This window comes from Triticum aestivum, chromosome 4A, assembly GCF_018294505.1.
Source record: "Triticum aestivum cultivar Chinese Spring chromosome 4A, IWGSC CS RefSeq v2.1, whole genome shotgun sequence".
Lineage (NCBI taxonomy): Eukaryota > Viridiplantae > Streptophyta > Magnoliopsida > Poales > Poaceae > Triticum > Triticum aestivum.
In genome coordinates, this window is record NC_057803.1 from 511,593,304 (window position 1) to 511,615,042 (window position 21,739).

The window sequence follows — 21,739 nt, forward strand, 5'->3', positions numbered from 1 at the left end:
ACATATGCATCTGTGAAATGATCTGGTAGGGTGAAATGTTCCATGAGCGTTTCCCAAAGTAGAAGTTTTTGTCTGTTGTCGACAAAAGTAACTCCTGGACGTGGCTTTGCTGGCTCTCTCCATTCTTGAAGGGAGATCGGGAGTTGGTCCTTCACAAGAACTCCGCACTGACGAATGAACTTGTCCGCAATCTTCTTAGGCGCTAATGGTTCGCCATTAGGTTTGATGGCCTCGATATTGTACTTTATGCCCTCCTTCAACTTTTTGTTCGGGCCTCGTTTCCTGTTGCCTGAAGATTTGCTTGATCTGGATGGCTGAAAGAAGAAAGATCGATTCATTAATATATCTTCAAGTCATTTAAAACATGTGATGATCACCAGATGCCTGCTTATATAAATATATATACCTTGCCGGTCTTTGTTGTTTCAAGATCAACATTTTCTTCGTCATGTTCATAGTTCATGACTTCATCAATTCGGTCATCGCGATCGAATATCATATTACCCTCCCCGGTGTTGTTTAGATATTCGGAGCCTTCATAATCTTCTTCATTCTGATCATCATCTGGCCCGCGAGGATTGCGTATCATATTGAACAGGGCCTCTTCTCCCTCTCTGCCGGTATTGTCCGCCATAGGTTTTATTTAACTAATCCAAAAGAAATATATTCAAATTACAATGCATGGATGCAATCAATTAATAAGGAAAAACTGAATCAATCATAGTACATAATAAGCATCATCGAATATAATCTCAAATATGTCGTCTCGAATAATAGATATAATCTCGAATACATCATCTCGAATAATATATATAATCTTGAATAAATCATCTCGAATATTATATACATCACTAGCTAGCTAATGAAGATCGAATACTAGAGAGTAATCTAGGCAGTGGACAACCAAAGTGAAGGAACCATCACTGGATCATAGCTCGGGTGATCTTCCCAAAGAACCTGCCAGGTATTGGAGAACCTGACGTCCATAGCAGCCATGTAGCGATGGACGTGCTCGTCCTCCTCCCTGACACGGCGATGTACCACCTCCGGCGGGGCTGGCTCCCTCCGCACCGAAAGTGGCCCACGTGAACGCCACCAAAGGAGATGAGGGTCGACGACGGGACCCGGGGCCGGGTTCCTCACCAAGCGTCGCCCCTAAAGGTAGCACCTCCCAGTGCCAGCCCGACGGAGCCCAGTCCCGGATATGGGTCCTCTGAAGCAGGACGTCGTCGCGAACGGGTCGACGGCGAGGATGCGGGCCGGGCATCGTCGACAACAAATACTATATGCCGCAAAAGTAAAGTAACATTTTTAAATGATGGATTGTGATTTCATATATGCAAATTCAAAATTTTATAACTAAAACTAACATTTCTAATATTTCTATAACTAAAACTAACATTTCTAATATTTCTATAACTAAAAAACATTTCTATATAACTAACATTTCTATATAACTAACATTTCTAATATAACTAACATTTCTATACAACTAACATTTCTAATATTTCTATATAACTAACATTTCTAATATTTCTATAACTAAAAAACATTTCTATATAACTAACATTTCTAATAATTCTATTACTAAAAAACAGAAAGATTGCTAACATTTCTATAACAATGTGTGTGTGTGTGTGTGTGTGTTGTGTGTGTGGTACATGGCGGCTGGGGCAGGAGCTCACCGGTGAGGCGCGACGACGGGGGGCGGCGACGGGGACGAGGACGGAGACGGAGACAGCGATGGGACGGTGCGGCAACGACGGGGACGGGGCGGTGATGACAGGGACGGGGATGGGCCGGGCGGGGACGACGGGAGGATGGGGCGGGACGCGGCGCGGCGACGGGGACGGGGACGGCGACGGCGATGGACGGCGACGGGGACGGCGACAGACGGCGACGGACGGCGACAGGGGCGACGACGAGGGGCGGCGGCGACGAGGCAGAGGAGAAAGAAGCAGAGGGAGAGATGAGAAACTGACAAATTTTTTGAAGTGTTTTCTTATATAGAACAACCTTTAGTACCGGTTGGAGCCACCAACGGGTACTAAAGGTCTGTTTTGGCCAGGCTAAGCGGCGGGAACGACACCCCTTTAGTACCGGGTGGTGGCTCCAACCGGTACTAAAGACCCCCCCTTTAGTATTGGTTTGAGCCACCACCCGGTACTAAAGGGGGTGCACTGGCGCAGGTGCGGTGCGTCATGTTTAGTCCCACCTCGCTAGCCGAGGGGCGTCCGCACTGGTTTATAAGCCCCAGTGCGGTAGCTCCCTCGAGCTCCTCTCCAAAGCAGGCCTACTGGGCATAAATGTTCTGTGCTGACCTGTGGGCCTACTGGGCCTTTGCGGGCCTGCATCCTGGCCCAACAACAGGTTGGGTTTCTAGTCGTATGCAAGCCGCTGTGGCGAAGTAGGTGGGCTTTTTTCTTATTTTTTTGCTTTATTTATTTTTGAGTTGTTTTTTGCTGTATTTAGAGTTTCTTTGTGAATATTTTTGCTTTAGGTACAAAAAAATACAAACTTTCTGTTAGTACCGGTAGTTTACAAATTTGAATAGTTTAAATTTTGAATTATTTGAAATTTGTGTGAATCACTAGTTTGTGAATAACTTAACTTTGAAAATAGATTTTTCAGCGATTCTTTTTTATTATGTTTAATATTAGTGTGTTTTATCATTATATTTAATTTGGTAATGCTTAGGTTATTTAAAAAATGAAATGCCTTTGTAACGGATGAGTTTTCGTCCGAAACCCTGATACTTCGAAAGAGATTGTCCATTTTGTACACGAAGTGCATCCAGTTTTTGCGGTAACCCTCTCTACTTTTTTGCACATGCTATGTGGGTGAAATTATGATACCATGCCAACTTTCAACCTTTTCCGAGTTCATTTGAAATGCTTTTCAATTTCAGGGTCATTTAGCTAAAAAAATTAGTAAATGCATGAAAGAATTTGCTTGCACATAAAATTTCTTCGCGTTTCAAATGCCAAAACACATAACTAGCTACCCCAACTATTACAGAGATTCCATCCTGGGTGTGAAACACAGAAGAAAGTGATGATAGTGAAGCCGATCACATCCCAGATCTTTGGGTGTGAAACTTTTTCTTCGCGTGTGTCCCTTTGCGCCGTAGCCATGGAAAATCTTCATCATTTAACTGGATGCTCGGGTCAATATTCACTGGAATGGAGCAATTTCATCAAACTTTTCATAATCTCCTGACATGTCTATCTTGTCATCCACTCCCACGATGTTTCTCTTCCCAAAAAGAACTATGTGCCGCTTTGGCTCATCGTACGATGCATTCGCTCTCTTATCTTTTCTTTTTCTCGGCTTGGTAGACATGTCCTTCACATAGAAAACCTATGCCACATCATTGGCTAGGACGAATGGTTCGTCTGCATATGCAAGATTGTTGAGATCCACTGTTGTCATTCCGTACTGCGGGTCTTCCATTACCCCGCCTCGTGTCATATTGATCCATTTGCACCGAAACAAAGGGACCTTCAAACCACGTCGATAGTAAAGTTCCCATATGTCCTGTATATAACCATAATATGTTTCCTTTCCCGTCTTGGTTTCTGCATCAAAGCGGACACCACTGTTTTGGTTGGTGCTCTTCTTATCTTGGGCGATCGTGTCAAATGTATTACCATTTATCTCGTACCCTTTGAAAGTCATTATATTCGAAGATGGTAACTGGGACAGCAAGTACAGGTCATCTTCAATAGAGGTGTCATGCATGGTACGTGTCTGCAACTAGCTGGCGAAACTCCTGGTTTGTTCACGTGTAATCCAGTCATCAGACCGCTCCGGGTGTTTGGAGCGTAGCAAATTCTTGTGTTCATCCATATACGGAGCCACCAAGGCGGAATTCTGTAGAACTATGTAGTGTGCTTCAATGAGAGAATGTTCGTCCATACATATTATTTGTTGCACTCCTAGCGTGCCTTTTCCATCCAGTCTGCCCTTATGCCGCGATTCAGGAACACCAATCGGCTTAAGGTCAGGAATAAAGTCAATACAAAACTCAATGACCTCCTCATTTTCATGGCCCTTGGAGATGCTTCCTTCTGGCCTAGCACGTTTATGAACATATTTCGTTAAGACTCCCATGAACCTCTCAAAGGGGAACATATTGTGTAGAAATACATGACCCAAAATGTTAATCTCTTCGCATAGGTGAACTAGGACGTGCGTCATGATGTTGAAGAAGGATGGTGGGAACACCAACTCGAAACTGACAAGACATTGCACCAAATCATTCTCTAACCTTGGTATGATTTCTGGATCGATTACCTTCTGAGAGATTGCATTGAGGAATGCACATAGCTTCACAATGGCTAATCGAACGTTTTCCGGGAGAAGCCCCCTCAATGCAACCGGAAGCAGTTGCGTCATAATCACGTGGCAGTCATGAGACTTTAGTTTCTGGAACTTTTTCCCTGCCATGTTCATTATTCCCTTTATATTCGACGAGAAGCCAGACGGTACCTTAATACTGAGCAGGCATTCAAAGAAGATTTCCTTCTCTTCTTTGGTAGGAGCGTAGCTTGCATGACCCTGATGTATGCCATCTTTTCCGTGCATACGTTGCTAGTCCTCCCGTGCCTCGGGTGTATCTTTTGTCTTCCCATACACGCCCAAGAAGCCAAGCAGGGTCACACAAAGATTCTTCGTCACGTGCATCACGTCGATTGCGGAGCGGACCTCTAGGTCTTTCCAATAGGGCAGGTCCCAAAATATAGATTTCTTCTTCCACATGGGTGCGCGTCCGTTAGCGTCATTCGGAACAGGTTGTCCACCAGGACCCTTTCTAAAGACCACCTTCAAATCCTTGACAATATCATGTACATCAGCACCAGTACGGTGGCGAGGCTTCGTCCGGTGATCCGCCTCACCTTTGAAATGCTTGCCTTTCTTTCTTACGGGATGCCTGCTCGGAATAAATCGACGATGTCCCAGGTACACATTCTTCTTACAATTAGCCAAATATATACTGTCGGTATCGTCCAAACAGTGCGTGCATGCGTGGTATCCCTTGTTTGTCTGTCCTGAAAGGTTACTGAGAGCAGGCCAATCATTGATGGTCACGAACAGCAATGCCTTTAGGTCAAATTCTTCCCCCATGTGCTCATCCCACGCACGTACACCTGTTCCATTCGACAGTTGTAAGAGTTCTTCAACTAATGGCCTTAGGTACACATCAATGTCATTGCCGGGTTGCTTAGAGCCTTGGATGAGCACTGGCATCATAATGAACTTCCGCTTCATGCACAACCAAGGAGGAAGGTTATACAAACATAGAGTCACAGGCCAGGTGCTATGGTTGCTACTCTGCTCCCCAAAAGGATTAATGCCATCTGCGCTTAGACCAAACCATATGTTCCTTGCATCATTTGCAAACTCCTTCCCATACTTTCTTTCGATTTTTCTCCACTGCGACCCGTCAGCGGGTACTCTCAACTTTCCGTCTTTCTTATGGTCTTCTCTATGCCATCGCATCACCTTGGCATGCTCTTTGTTTTGGAACAAACATTTCAACCGTGGTATTATAGGAGCATACCACATGACCTTGGCAGGAATCTTCTTCCCGGGGCGCTCGCCCTCGGCATCACCAGGGTCATCGCGGCTGATCTTATAGCGCAATGCACCGCATACCGGGCAAGCATTCAAATCCTCGTACTCACCGCGGTATAGGATGCAATCATTAGGGCATGCATGTATCTTCTGCACCTCTAACCCTAGAGAGTAGACAACCTTCTTTGCTTCGTACATACTCTCGGGCAATTCGTTGTCCTTTGGAAGCATATTCTTTATCATTACCAGCAGCTTTCCAAATCCCTTGTCAGATACACCATTCTCTGCCTTCCATTGTAGCAATTCCAGTGTGGTGCCCAGCTTTTTCTTGTCACCTACGCAATTCGGGTACATCAATTTTTTGTGATCCTCTAACATGCGCTGCAACTTCTTCTTCTCCAAATCACTTGCGCAGTTTCTCTTTGCATTGGCAATGGCCCGACCTAGATCATCAATGGGCTCATCCTAGTTTTCTCTTTCAACTAAATTTAACCTCTCGACAATAGGGTCGGTTGGAATTTCCGGTTCAACTACCTCCTACATACAAATATCTATGTCAACTTGATGGGCATAATTTATCATAAACACGCAATGCAATGAATAGTTTTAAAAGAGAATATACCACATCCGAATCATAACCCGGACGAGGGCCGACGGGGACGGATATCAAAACCATGGCACTATGTATAACAAACAACGTATGGGTAAGATAATTATATGAGTAACTATATATCCAAATCACACAAACATAAATTTTTTATATAAAACTTCATGAACAAGAGGCTCACCACAAGGTGGTGCCAGCGACGGGACGTTGCGGGCGATCGACGGTGGTTACGACGGAGATTTAGAAGGCACCAAGTAAACCACACATACATATGCAAACTAAGTGTTATTTTGACCTCAAATTCCATATAAATCAAATACTAGCACATATATATAATTCCTCCCAAATTACTAAACTCAAAAATCAATCACTATATAAAGCATTGCACGAGCTAATCTAGCAATGAGAGATGAAAGGACAAAGTTGCTAACCTTTGTGATCATTTGAATGGATGGGGGCCTTCAAATCTTGACAAATTTTGGGCAAAATGTGTGATGAGCTTGAGAGGAAGAGGGAAAAGAACAGAGAGGAGAGGGGAAAGGGGAAGAACAGAGCGAGCTCGGGTGGACGAAGGATCTATGTAGGACGACCTTTAGTACCGGTTCGTGATACGACCCGGTACTAAAGGTGCTGGAGGGGCCCCAGACTGACAACATCCTGCCACCACTCACTTTAGTACCGGTTCATGGCACGAACCGGTGCTAAAGGTTCACCATGAACCGGTACTAATGATGTCCGCCCGCCTAGCTGTTGGAACCGGCACTAATGTGCACTAATGGACACATTAGTGCCGGCTCAAATTCAAACCGACACTAATGTGCTTCACATTTGACCCTTTTCAACTAGTGGGGGGGGGGTTGGATGAACAGTGAGAGGTGGCGTTGCCTCTAGATGAACAGGACCCCTATGGTGTGGAGGGCTGGATGAACAGTAGACGGTGGATGGGTGCCCGTGGAGGGGTGGTTGAACAGGACCCTGTGGTGTGGAGGGCTGGATGAACAGTAGATGGTGGAGGGGTGGTTGAACAGTAGCCGGTGGAGTAGCACGTGGTGGAGGCTGGATGAACAGGAGCCCGTGGAGGCTGGAGGAGGTCGATGGTAGCCCGTGGAGGCTGGAGGAGGTCGACGGTGGAGATGAACAGTATCCCGTGGAGTCCCGTTGTAACGCCCCGAGACCGTCGCGCCAGGTGTCTTCCAGTGATTCGACGTCGTTGCCATGTCTTTTACTTGCGTGTTGCATTTCATCATGTCATCATGTGCATTGCATCATCATGTTTTAAAACTTTCTTCCGTCCGAGTTCCCCCAGTTCCGTCCGTTGTCCGTTCTGAGCCCAGACACACTTGCACGCGCCCGTGGCACGTCCGAAATATTATTTTTATAAGTGGCCGGAAGATGTTCTCGGAATGGGTTGAAAGTTGGCATGCGCTGTTGTTTTGTTGTCAGTAGACCGCCTGCCAAGTTTCATCGCATTCGGAGTCCGCTTGACGCCCCAACGGATAACTATAGCGACATTATAGTCGGTCAAACATGGACGTTTTCGGTCTCCGGAAACAGTCGCCGGGCATCTAACTCTCTTCTCTCCTCTCTGTCCGAGGCCTCCTGCACAACCCACACGCTTCAACCTACCCCTCCTCATGTCCGGAGCCGTCGGATCGCGATCGGAGGCTCTGAAAACCCCCCTAAACCCCCTAACCCTAGAACCTGCCCTATATAAACCACCTCCCCTTCCATTTTGGGCAGCTACCTACCCCTCCTCCTAAAATTCCACGCTCCTAATCATCAGCCGCCGCCTCCACCTCATTTTCCGCAGCCACCCTCTCCCCCGCCGCCACTTGGCACCTCCTCCTCCACCACCAGCCGCCGTGGCCCATGAAGCCCATCCGGGGCCCGCCCAGGCCCGGATCTCTCCACCTTCGCCTGTACGCCGCTCCTGAGATGTCCCGCTCGTTCTGGATCGGGAGAGCCTCCCAAGCTCCTCCCGCTCGATCTGGAGCATCCCCGCGTCGGCGGAGCCTCCTCCTCCTTACCTCGTCGCCGGTGAGTGCCGTCGTCGGACAAGCCGGCCAGGCCAGTACCCCGCTGCCCTGCGCCTTCCCTGACCGTCTCCCTCTCCTCCTCCCTCTAACCTCTCTCTCTCTCCCACCATGTTCAGGGTCCCCCATGGCCGCCGGATCTGGGTGCCCCGCCGTCGTCCTGCTCGTTTCCGGCCTCCCCTGCCGCTGCTTCGCCCGGATCGAGTTCCGGTTCGTTCCCTGCTTCAGGAACGAGAGGACGAGGCGCCCGTTCGCCCGCGCCTCACGTTGACCGCGCCTTCGCCAAGTCCAGCGCCAGCTCGTGCTTGGGCCACCTCCCATTCGTTCGTTGACCACAGGCCCAACCAGCGCCAGGAGGGCCCAGCTTCCTCCGCGGCCTGCCCGCACCGCGCCTGCGCCGAGGCCCAGCCGCCTACCTTGTCCAGCCCAGCACCGACGGGCCAAGGCCCATGGGTGAGGCCACACCGCAGCGCCCCTCCTCTATTTTTTTCCTCCTGTTGGGCCAACTTGTTTCGGCCCGTTTCTATTTTTTCCTGTCCAGCGGATTTAGCTATTTTCCTAGAGAGTGCCAGTTTTGCAGAATAACCCCTAAACTTCATGCATTTAATAACTTCTCAACCGTGCATCGGATCTAAATAAGTTACATATGAAACTTGCTTAGAATTTTGTCTAGTTTCATAATATCCAACTTTCACCCATGTTTAAAATGCTGTTTGGTTAAATTTGCTCCTATGCCATGTTAAAATGCTTTTATTCATAACTAAATAACCATAACTCGGAATTTGATAAACTTTATATGTAAATGGGGTAAAATTTTGCCTAGTTTAACATGGTGGCATCTCTTTGCATGTTTAACAACCCTAAAATTGTGTTTAGGCCAGAACAGTTCCAAACCTAATATATGCATATGGGGCTTTACCGGAATTGTTGTTCGTTTCTTCCGGCCTCATTTAAACTTGCCTAGATAGATAGTTTCATTATGCTTCACCTCTTGCCATGCTAACAACATTTAATATTGTTGGGTACATAAACGAGATCAAACTAAATAACTTGAACATGGTGTTTCATCAATATGCAACGGAGTTGCATATTGAGCTCCACTTAGTTTGTAGGATTGTTTGTGCACTTTGCCATGCCATGCTTCATTAAATCGGAATGCATCATACTTGATTGTGCATCATGCCTTGTTCATGTCATGGTTGTTTACTATGTTGTTTGCTTCTTTCCGGTGTTGCTTCTTCGGGTTGGTTCCGATAACGTCGTGTTGTGAGGATTCGTTCGACTACGTCCGTTTGTCTTCTTCATGGACTCGTTCTTCTTCCTTGCGGGATTTCAGGCAAGATGACCATACCCTCGAAATCACTTCTATCTTTGCTTGCTAGTTGCTCGCTCTTTTGCTATGCCTATGCTACGATGCCTACCACTTGCTTATCATGCCTCCCATATTGTTGAACCAAGCCTCTAACCCACCTTTTCCTAGCAAACCATTTTTTGGCTATGTTACCGCTTTGCTCAGCCCCTCTTATAGTGTTGTTAGTTGCAGGTGAAGATTGAAGCTTGTTTCTTGTTGGAACATGGAGATTGTTCCTTGTTGGAACATTGCTTACTTGTTGGGATATCACAATATCTCTTATTTAATTAATGCATCTATATACTTGGTAAAGGGTGGAAGGCTCGGCCTTTTGCCTAGTGTTTTGTTCCACTCTTTCCTCCCTAGTTTCCGTCATATCGGTGTTATGTTCCCGGATTTTGCGTTCCTTACGCGGTTGGGTAATAATGGGAACCCCTTGACAAATCGCCTTGAATAAAACTCCTCCAGCAATGCCCAACCTTGGTTTTACCATTTGCACTAACAACCTACCACCTTCCCTTGGGTTCTGCAGACTCAAGGGTCATCTTTATTTTAACCCCCCCGGGCCAGTGCTCCTCTGAGTGTTGGTCCGACCGAGCAGACTGCGGGGCCACCTCGGGGCAACTTGAGGTTTGGTTTTACTCGTAGGATGTCTCATCTGAGTGTACCCTGAGAACGAGATATGTGCAGCTCCTATCGGGATTTGGCGGCACATTCGGGCAGTGTTGCTGGATTTGTTTTAACTTGTCGAAGTTGTCTTATAGAACCAGGATACCGAGTCTAATCGGAATGTCTCGGGAGAAGGTATATCCTTCGTTGACCGTGAGAGCTTGTCATGGGCTAAGTTGGGACTCCCCTGTAGGGATTTGAACTTTCGAAAGTCGTGCCCGCGGTTATGGGAAGATGGGAATTTGTTAACGTCCGGTTGTAGAAAACCTGAATTTGACCTTAATTAAAATGCATCAACCGCGTGTGTAACCGTGATGGTCTCTTTCTGGCGGAGTCCGGGAAGTGAACATGGTGTTGGATTTATGCTTGACGTAGGTTGTTCTAGGATCACTTCTTGATCATACTTTTATCAACCGTGCTTTTCCTTCTCTTCTCGCTCTCATTTGCGTATGTTAGCCACCATATATGCTAGTCGCTTGCTGCAGCTCCACATATTACCTTACCTTACCCATAAGCTTAAATAGTCTTGATCGCGAGGGTGCGAGATTGCTGAGTCCCCGTGGCTCACAGATTACTTCAACAACCAGCTTGCAGGTGCCGATGAGTCCGTGCAGATGACGCAACCAAGCTCAGGAGGAGCTCGATGAAGATCTTGTCCTTTGTGTTGTTTCGTTCTAGTTGATCAGTAGTGGAGCCCAGTTGGGGTTGATCGGGGACCTTGTCGCTTTTGGGGTTCTTCTTTTATTTTGGTTCCTTAGTCGGACCTTGATTGTAGTTGGATGTTGTAATGCTTTATTCATGTAATTGTGTGAAGTGGCGAGTGTAAGCCAACTATGTATCTCTTTCCCTTATGTATTACATGGGTTGTGTGAAGATTACCTCACTTGCGACATTGCTTTCAATGCGGTTATGCCTCTAAGTCGTGCTTCGACACGTGGGAGATACAGCCGCATCGAGGGTGTTACAAGTTGGTATCAGAGCCTTCCCCGACCTTAGGAGCCCCACTGCTTGATCGAATTGGCTGACGAGTTGAGTCTAGAAAAATATTTTGAGTCATTTAGGAATTATATCGGAGAGTTTAGGAATTCTTTTTACTCCCCAGTCCCTTCATCGCTCTGGTAAGGCATCCTAACGTAGAGTTTTGACTCTTCTCTTCTCAAATTTCACTTAAAAAAATTTAGGATCACGCGGGTATCTTGGAATCGTTCCGATCGATTTGTGACGAGAACATTATTCTTGGTGCCTCCTGTCATTTAGGGATTGTGGCAGTGTCCCGGGGAGTTGAGCTCCGAGGTGTTGTCGTCACAATTTTATCGTTGCAGTTCTGGAATACCTGAGTTTAGTTTCGCCGACATCGAAAATCTCTTTTATGCAGTTGTTGGTGAGATAACCTCGATGCCACCTAGTACCGGGGCGGGAGTTCGGGAGTATTGCCATAACTCGTATAACAGATGCTTTTTGAAGGTTGAGGTAGACGATTTCCGAAGGTTTCTTGGTTATGTGTTGAAGGATGGATACAGCTGGATGTAGGATTTGTTAGTTTTGGGTGAGATATTATGCTTCCCGTGTATCCCCAACACCTGATTACATAACTTGAAAAATTTCGGGAGTTTATAAGTGGGAATTCTAGTAGCTCTTACGATATCTTTTCGACGGATATATGATATGAAATTGGGGTTCGACGTCTAGTGGTCCGCCTATTCACGGTTGGTTTTACAGTGGTCTCGTTATGTCTTAAAGAGTCCTTGGCTATGCCGACTCGGGGACGCTTCGTATGTCATGTGCACTGCATTGTACATGATGGTGCTGTACGATCGAGCCCGTGTAGGCCCCACCACAAAAACTTCAGACGAAATCTCTATCTTATGTTTGTTCTGGCTTATTCTGCAAGCCAATCCTTTTTTTTGTTTTGAGTTGTGGTATTCGAGTTGCTTCGAAGTCAAATGTTGATTCCATACCTTTTCCTAAGCGGTGTTCTCATACCCCGATGCGAACACTAATCCTTCTCGATCATCGAGTTTGTCGTGTCAATCCTTTTCACCGGTGTGTTCCTCTTCTAGTGGTTCCGATCATTTCAACATCAGCAAAATCAAGTATCAGTTCTTCTCAATGTTGGTTGTTTTCATCCATCCCAAGTTGCCTTTGTTTTTCCCACCCTCCCACCCTTGTTTCTTCAAGGACCCAGATTTCTTATTCAAGTATCCATTTTATTGATGGAAGTCTCTCCATTCTTTTCCGTCAATGTTTTATCCGGTGATTCTCAAGAAGATACTAACGGAGGTTCTAGTTCGTCATTCTTCATTCTTTTTCTTCTCCGGTGGATTCTATTCAAGCTTTTGGTGTTGATCACATCCTTTTTCCTTGTTTCAAATACCTTCTCATACCGGTGCACCTCATAATAATTCACTTCTCGCTATTCATTTGTTCGGGAGTGCTGAAGATATCTTAGAAGGCTCGTCTTGTCTTTTAAGATCAGTTCAACCTATTTCGAGGTTGTTATCTCATTCTAGCCATTTAAATCTTACCGGTGCATTCTCTCTTTTAAATCATTTTGCGGTCTTTCTTTTCAGTGGGCCCTAAACCATAGGTCTTTTCCCAGGATCTTACCAGACTCTTCTAATTTTTCCGGAGTTATTCTCAAATTCTTTTCTAAAGTTTGACGTAAGAATGAATTTTCATCATTCAGATGTCTTTCTCCAAGAACTTTCAAATTCTTTCATCGTCGGTTCAACATTTCCAATTTTAACTCCGGAGTGCCTCAACAATTCTTGGTGGTGTTTTCTCGCCGTCATTCTTGGATTTTGAAGACCGAAGAAGATTCACTATTAAATCTTGCTCCATTCTCTTCAAGATTCGTGGTTCTAGTTCAAGGCCATCCTCTCATAATTGTTTTCGATTGTCAAAATTCTTTTCACCCATCAGGAGTAATTCAGAGTATTTTCAATTTGATTCTCCGGAACCCATCATCTCATAATTATTCATTCCCAGCTTTCAGTTATTGTTCTCCTAATCTTACCGGTGCATCGATCAATTATCCTCTAATCAGTTCTTGATCTCTTCATTCTCATGTAACTAAATCCCGTCAAGCTTCTTCATTCATTTGCTAATTCTTCCCGGTGTTGCTTTATCTTTACTCCGTTCATTTTCATTTCTTACGGTGGTTCTTCCAGTTTTTTCTTCCTTATCAATTTATTCGTTGTCAATCCTACCGGTGGTTCATAGAAGACCTTCCCAAGTTGGCGCTATCTCTCTCTCAATCCTTGCTACGAAAATAAGTAGTGTGCCAAATCCGTTGATTGTCATCAATTTAATTGGTGAAGGGAGCATAATGTAATTCTTATTCTTGTTTCATCGAGTGAACTCAATTCCCTATTCCAGAGGCTCATCAAATTCCCGATTTCAATTATTTCTTCTTCTATTTTCCCGGAGGTCCAACCTTTTTCAATTATTTCACCACGGAGATCCATTTAAATCATTACAAGGTTTCACCTTGTGTTTTCAACTTCTCCTTCCTTTCGTTTGATCATTCTTTTGTTACCAGAGTTTCTTCATGGAGGCTATACATGATGGTTCATCAAAGAAATAATTCCTTCTCCAAGTGTTCATTGAGATTATTTTCAAAGGAGCTCAAGCTTTCTTCATCTTGCTATCCTGAGTGCAATCCTTTCTTCCATATTATTGGAGGTGGTATTATGTTATTCTTGATAATTATAGTTCATGTTTTCATGATTCACATGTTGTCAAGAATGAGATATTTTAAATCCATCAATCCCTTTGTTGGAGTTATCTTGGGTTATATTTCACCTAAAGCTGTCTCTAAGGATTGTTGCTATCTATGGTGCTTATAATTAACCCAAGTTCTTCATTTTTCCTTCCGGTGAATAGTTTCTCGTCTCCTTGTCATATAAACCCAATCAAATATTTTCCGTGAGTGGAAAGTTGTCACCTCATAATGTTGAGATGCCTTCTATAAGCCCACTTCAAGTTTGTCCTTCCGTTGTCGGTGTTCCAACAACTCCGTTCGACCCTTCTCCTAAAGATGCCATTTCAAGCTCTTTTGTGGCAGAAGTTGGCATTTTCTTCTCAATTCTCCTATGGCAATTATCTATCTTCTATTCTTTTGTTCCGGAGGCATTGTGATGTTGCTCTCTTCAACCCATCTTCTTGTTTTGTCAGGATCGTGTTCTTTTCTTGGTTTATCCATTTAAACCGGAGTGTTGTCCGAGATCTTTCTTACACCTTGTTCCATTCATTCAATAGTTACAGAGGCAGTGTGTTGTGATTTCATCAAGTATCTTCTCATCTAATCAAGTTCTTATTCAATTCCTTTTCTTTTCAATCAGAGTGCTGCCCGAAGTTGGTCTTCATTGTTCCTCTTTTCTAACGAAGTGTGTTCAACTTCGTTCATCTCCGTTGTATTCTTTTCTCGAAATGGCTTAACCTTTGCAAGGTTCTTTGGTTTCACCCATTGGTTAAAGGAGCAACTTAGTTTTACCTCTTCTCTTTCTCTTTTGTTTTCCCTCCGATGTCATTCTAGTTCTCGGGACGAGATCCTCTCATAGTGGTGGAGTGTTGTAACGCCCCGAGACCGTCGCGCCAGGTGTCTTCCAGTGATTCACCGTTGTTGCCATGTCTTTTGATTGTGTGTTGCATTTCATCATGTCATCATGTGCATTGCATCATCATGTTTTAAAACTTGCATCCGTCCGGGTTCCCCCAGTTCCGTCCGTTGTCCGTTCTCAGCCCAGACACACTTGCACGCACCCGTGGCACGTCCAAAATATTATTTTTATAAGTGGCAAGAAGATGTTCTCGGAATGGGTTGAAAGTTGGCATGCGCTGTTGTTTTGTTGTCAGTAGACCGCCTGCCAAGTTTCATCGCATTCGGAGTCCGCTTGACGCCCCAACGGATAACTATAGCGACATTATAGTCGGTCAAACGTCGGACGTTTTCAGTCTCCGGAAACAGTCGCCGGGCCTCTAACTCTCTTCTCTCCTCTCTGTCCGAGGCCTCCTGCACAACCCACATGCTTCAACCTACCCCTCCTCGTGTCCGGAGCCATTGGATCGCGATCAGAGGCTCCGAAAACCCCCCTAAACCCCCTAACCCTAGAACCTGCCCTATATAAACCACCTCCCCTTCCATTTTGGGCAGCTACCTACCCCTCCTCCTAAAATTCCGCGCTCCTAATCATCAGCCGCCGCCTCCACCTAGTTTTCCGCAGCCACCCTCTCCCCCGCCACCACTTGGCACCTCCTCCTCCACCACCAGCCGCCGTGGCCCGTGAAGCCCATCCGGGGCCCGCCCAGGCCCGGATCTCTCCACCGTCGCCTGTACGCCGCTCCTGAGATGTCCCGCTCGTTCTGGATCGGGAGAGCCTCCCAAGCTCCTCCCGCTCGATCTGGAGCATCCCCGCGCCGGCCGAGCCTCCTCCTCCTTACCTAGTCGCCGGTGAGCGCCGTCGTCGGACAAGCCGGCCAGGCCAGTACCCCGCCGCCCTGCGCCTTCCCTGACCGTCTCCCTCTCCTCCTCCCTCTAACCTCTCTCTCTCTCCCGCCATGTTCAGGGTCCCCCATGGCCACCGGATCTGGGTGCCCCACCATCGTCCTACTTGTTTCCGGCCTCCCCTGCCGCTGCCTCGCCCGAATCAGGTGGATCCGGCAAGTTCTTCGCCGCCGCCGTCCGCATTGAGTTCCGGTTCGTTCCCTGCTTTAGGAACAAGAGGAAGGCGCCCGTTTGCCCGTGCCTCGCGTTGACCGCGCCTTCGCCAAGTCCAGCGCCAGCTCATGCTTGGGCCACCTCCCATTCGTTCGTTGACCACAAGCCCAGCCAGCGCCAGGAGGGCCCAGCTTCCTCCGCGGCCTGCCCGCACCGCGCCTGCGCTGAGGCCCAGCCGCCTACCTTGTCCAGCCCAGCACCGACGGGCCAAGGCCCATGGGTGAGGCCACACCGCAGCGCCCCTCCTCTATTTTTTTTCCTCCTGTTGGGCCAACTTGTTTCGGCCCGTTTCTATTTTTTCCTGTCCAGCGGATTTAGCTATTTTCCCAGAGAGTGCCAGTTTTGCAGAATAGCCCCGAAACTTCATGCATTTAATAACTTCTCAACCGTGCATCGGATCTAAATAAGTTATATATGAAACTTGCTTAGAAGTTTGTCTAGTTTCATAATATCCAACTTTCACCCATGTTTAAAATGTTTAAAATGCTGTTTGGTTAAATTTGCTCCTATGCCATGTTAAAATGCTTTTATTCATAACTAAATAACCGTAACTCAGAATTTGATAAACTTTATATGTAAATGGGGTAGAATTTTTCCTAGTTTAACATGGTGGCATCTCTTTGCATGTTTAACAACCCTAAAATTGTGTTTAGGGCAGAACAGTTCCAAACCTAATATATGCATATGGGGCTTTACCGGAATTGTTGTTCGTTGCTTCCGGCCTCATTTAAACTTGCCTTGATAGATAGTTTCATTATGCTTCACCTCTTGCCATGCTAACAACATTTAATATTGTTGGGTACATAAACGAGATCGAACTAAATAACTTGAACATGGTGTTTCGTCAATATGCAACGGAGTTGCATATTGAGCTCCACTTAGTTTGTAGGATTGTTTGTGCACTTTGCCATGCCATGCTTCATTAAACCAGACATGCATCATACTTGATTGTGCATCATGCCTTGTTCATGTCGTGGTTGTTTACTATGTTGTTTGCTTCTTTCCGGTGTTGCTTCTTCAGGTTGGTTCCGATAACGTCGTGTTGTGAGGATTCGTTCGACTACGTCCGTTTGTCTTCTTCATGGACTCGTTCTTCTTCCTTGCGGGATTTCAGGCAAGATGACCATACCCTCGAAATCACTTCTATCTTTGCTTGCTAGTTGCTCGCTCTTTTGCTATGCCTATGCTACGATGCCTACCACTTTCTTATCATGCCTCCCATATTGTTTAACCAAGCCTCTAACCCACCTTGTGCTAGCAAACCGTTGTTTGGCTATGTTACCACTTTGCTCAGCCCCTCTTATAGCGTTGTTAGTTGCAGGTGAAGATTGAAGCTTGTTCCTTGTTGGAACATGGAGATCGTTCCTTGTTGGAACATTGCTTACTTGTTGGGATATCACAATATCTCTTATTTAATTAATGCATCTATATAGTTGGTAAAGGGTGGAAGGCTCGGCCTTTTGCCTAGTGTTTTGTTCCACTCTTGCCGCCCTAGTTTCCGTCATATCGGTGTTATGTTCCCGGATTTTGCGTTCCTTACGCGGTTGGGTAATAATGGGAACCCCTTGACAAATCGCCTTGAATAAAACTCCTCCAACAATGCCCAACCTTGGTTTTACCATTTGCACTAACAACCTACCACCTTCCCTTGGGTTCTGCAGACTCAAGGGTCATCTTTATTTTAACCCCCCCGGGCCAGTGCTCCTCTGAGTGTTGGTCCGACCGAGCAGACTGCGGGGCCACCTCGGGGCAACTTGAGGTTTGGTTTTACTCGTAGGATGTCTCATCTGAGTGTGCCCTGAGAACGAGATATGTGCAGCTCCTATCAAGATTTGTCGGCACATTCGGGCGGTGTTGCTGGATTTGTTTTAACTTGTCGAAGTTGTCTTGTAGAACCGGGATACCGAGTCTAATCGGAATGTCTCGAGAGAAGGTATATCCTTCGTTGACCATGAGAGCTTGTCATGGGCTAAGTTGGGACTCCCCTGTAGGGATTTGAACTTTCGAAAGCCGTGCCCGCGGTTATGGGCAGATGGGAATTTGTTAACGTCCGGTTGTAGAAAACCTGAAGTTGACCTTAATTAAAATGCATCAACTGCGTGTGTAACCGTGATGGTCTCTTTCCGACGGAGTCCGGGAAGTGAACACGGTGTTGGAGTTATGCTTGATGTAGGTTGTTCTAGGATCACTTCTTGATCATACTTTTATAGACCGTGCCTTGCCTTCTCTTCTCGCTCTCATTTGCGTATGTTAGCCACCATATATGCTAGTCGCTTGCTGCAGCTCCACATATTACCTTGCCTTACCCATAAGCTTAAATAGTCTTGATCACGAGGGTGCGAGATTGCTGAGTCCCCGTGGCTCACAGATTACTTCAACAACCAGCTTGCAGGTGCCGATGAGTCCGTGCAGATGACGCAACCAAGCTCAGGAGGAGCTCGATGAAGATCTTGTCCTTTGTGTTGTTTCGTTCTAGTTGATCAGTAGTGGAGCCCAGTTGGGGTTGATCGGGGACCTTGTCGCTTTTGGGGTTCTTCTTTTATTTTGGTTCCTTAGTCGGACCTTGATTGTAGTTGGATGTTGTAATGCTTTATTCATGTAATTGTGTGAAGTGGCGAGTGTAAGCCAACTATGTATCTCTTTCCCTTATGTATTACATGGGTTGTGTGAAGATTACCTCACTTGCGACATTGCTTTCAATGCGGTTATGCCTCTAAGCCGTGCTTCGACATGTGGGAGATATAGCCGCATCGAGGGTGTTACACCCGTTTTGCGGTACGCCATACCCCTCCCGATGAACAGGACCCCTGTTTCGACCGTTGGAGGTCCGTTTCGTCCGTTTTGCGGTATGCCACACCCCTCCCGATCAACAGGACCCCCGTTTTGACCGTAGGAGGCATGTTTCCTCTGTTTTGCGGTACGTCACACCCCTCCCGATCAACAGGACCCCCGTTTCGACCATAGGAGGTCCGTTTCGTCTGTTTTGCGGTATGCCAGACCCCTCCCAATGAACAGGATCCTGTTTCGAACGTGGCTGGTCAAACACAAGGCCGTTTCCTCCGTTCTGCGGTATGCCAGGCCTCGTTTCCATCGCCTGTTCCGTCCAAGCCCTCCCGATGAACACGACCACGCATTCCATTCCGACCCAGCCGGTTGGCTCCCACGCGTTCCGTTGCCTCCCAATGAACACGACGCATTCCGTTGCCTCCCCATGAACACGACGATGACGCTGTTTCTCCGTTCCGACCCAGCCATGTCAACGAGCCCTCGCCGTATGTATGCGCGAGTAGGCGTTCGAGACCCCGCCCGTATGTACACATACGTGGCCGTATTTTCTTTCTTGCACCCTGGCCGTTGTACGTACGTGTACATGCTACGTGCGCACCTCTACTATGATACGTGCGCGCCTCTACATCCACCAGTATATATGTACGTACATGTTCGCGACCAGAATGACAATGCTACGTAAGCTTCTACCAGGTGGGTCCTGACTGTCAGGCACTTCCTTGCGTGCGAAGATGTAGCTGGTGGGTCCCAGCAGTCAGGGGGCGAATCGTTTTGTTTTTTTGCCCGGACACACTTCCTTGCGTGCGAAGGTGTAGCTGGTGGGTCCTAGCAGTCAGGAGGAAACATTTTTTTCGCAAAATACGGTGGCCCGTCTGGTGGGTCCCCGCTGTCAGGTGGAGGAATAATTATTTTGTGCGTAATAAGGAGGCACTTCCTTGCTGCGGCCATGGACCTAGCTGTCAGCATCTCCACGCACAATACTCTTCCGGTATAAGTCGGTCGGTGACCACATTGACCACGCCGCGCCGAGAGCACCACGGCGGTGGACGACGGCGAGGCCTAGGAAGGGGACGACACGGAGGCAAGGAAGACTACGCAGTTGATTCCCACACGGAGGGGAGTACGACTGTACGAGGGTTTACTGGTTCGTCTGCCGTCGCCAGAGAATAACAGCAGGTGTGGGTGAGTAGAGGGATGGCTAGGACAGCGATGGGAGTACGGTGGGGTGGTGAGGCCTGCGTGGCAGCACAGCCGGCCGCGAGGAGGAGGGAGCAGGCAGTCCCGCCGGCACTTGTTTGAGCGGCTGGAGCAGGAAGAGCAGAGATTGAAGAAGCACGATGGCCGTTGGATGGACATCCAACAGTCAGTGCTTGTGCGTCAACCTTTTTTTAGGAAAGCCTCAAATCTGTGGAAAACAACATATAACCCATCTGCCATTATTTCTAATAATTTACAGCCCATTTGCTAATTCTTAAGGTTTTCTGCCCATATTCTTTTTGTTAGCATTACAGCCCATATTGTGGCCACGGTTAAAAAATTATACGAATTTTTGCATATTTCGGTGCGGTCCAAACTGTTTTTAATCCCGAAATTTTGACTCACATTCAAACTGATTTTAAAAATAAATGTACATCAATATAAAATCCAACAAATTCTCCACACATAAAAATTAATGTAATTTAAAATCTTGAAATGAAAAAAAAGATATTTGAAACTAATTGTCGGTTTGATGTGTTTTAAAAATGTACAACCCATTTCTCATTACTGATGGGCCATTTTCTCGGCCAGCCAAATGAAAGCTCTCCTCGTCTTGAAAGATTTGCAGCCCAACATGCCTGACAAAGCGACTTACTTGGCAAATCACAAAAAAACTGGGCTGTGGCCATGGACCCAGCCGTCAGCCTCTCCACGTACAGTACTCTTCCGATGGAAGTCGTTCCTTGACCACGTTGACCACGCCACATGGAGAGCACCACGGCGGTGGATGGCGACGAGGCCTAGGAAGGGGATGACACGGAGCCAGGGAAGACGCGCCAGTGGAAGCCCGCGCGGAGAGGAGTACGAGGGCTCACTGGTTCGGCTGCGGTGTGAGGCTGCCGTCGCCGCAGGGCCTGGCCAGCGGTGGGAATAGTAGGGGGCGGTGAGGCCTATGCGGTAGCGCAGCCGGCCACGGGAGGCAGGAGCATGCGGCACGACCAGCGCTGCTTTGGGCGGCTGGAGCAAGAAGACTAGAGGTTGAAGAAGCACTACGGCCGTTGGATGGACATCATACGGTCACTGGAGCTAGAATCGTTCATATTGACTAAGTTGACAAAGCCCTTCGTCCCCGTCAACTTAGTGGGCCCACAAGTCAGCCTCCCACCAAGGTGGGTCCCAGCTAACCGGGGGAGTATTCATTTTTTTGCGCGTAATAAGGAGGCACTTCCGGTGGGTCCGAGCTGACAGCGGGGAGGGGGGGACATTTTTTTCGTGAAATACGGTGGCCCGTCCGATGGGTCCCAGCAGTCAGCGGGAAACGATTTTTTTCGTAAAATACTGGTGGCCCGTCCGGTGGGTCCCCGCTGTCAGGTGGAGGAATAATTATTTTCCACGTAATAAGGAGGCACTTCCTTGCGGCTGCCGTGGACCCAACTGTCGGCCTCTCCACGTACAGTACTCTTCCGATGGAAGTCGGTCGTTAAGCACATTGACCACGCCGCGCCGAGAGCACCACGGCCGTGGACGACGGCGAGGACTAGGAAGGGGACGACGCAGAGCCGGGCAAGACGCGGCAGTGGATGCCCACGCGGAGAGGAGTACGAGCGTTCACTAGTTCGGCTACGGTGTGAGGCTGCCGTCGCCGCAGAATAACAGGGGGTGTGGGTGAGTGGAGGGATGGCCAGACCAGCGGTGGGAGTATTATGGGGGCGGTGAGGCCTCCGCGGCAGCACAACCCGCCACGGGAGGCAGGAGCAGGCGACACGACCGGCGCTGCTTTGGGCGGCTGGACCAAGAAG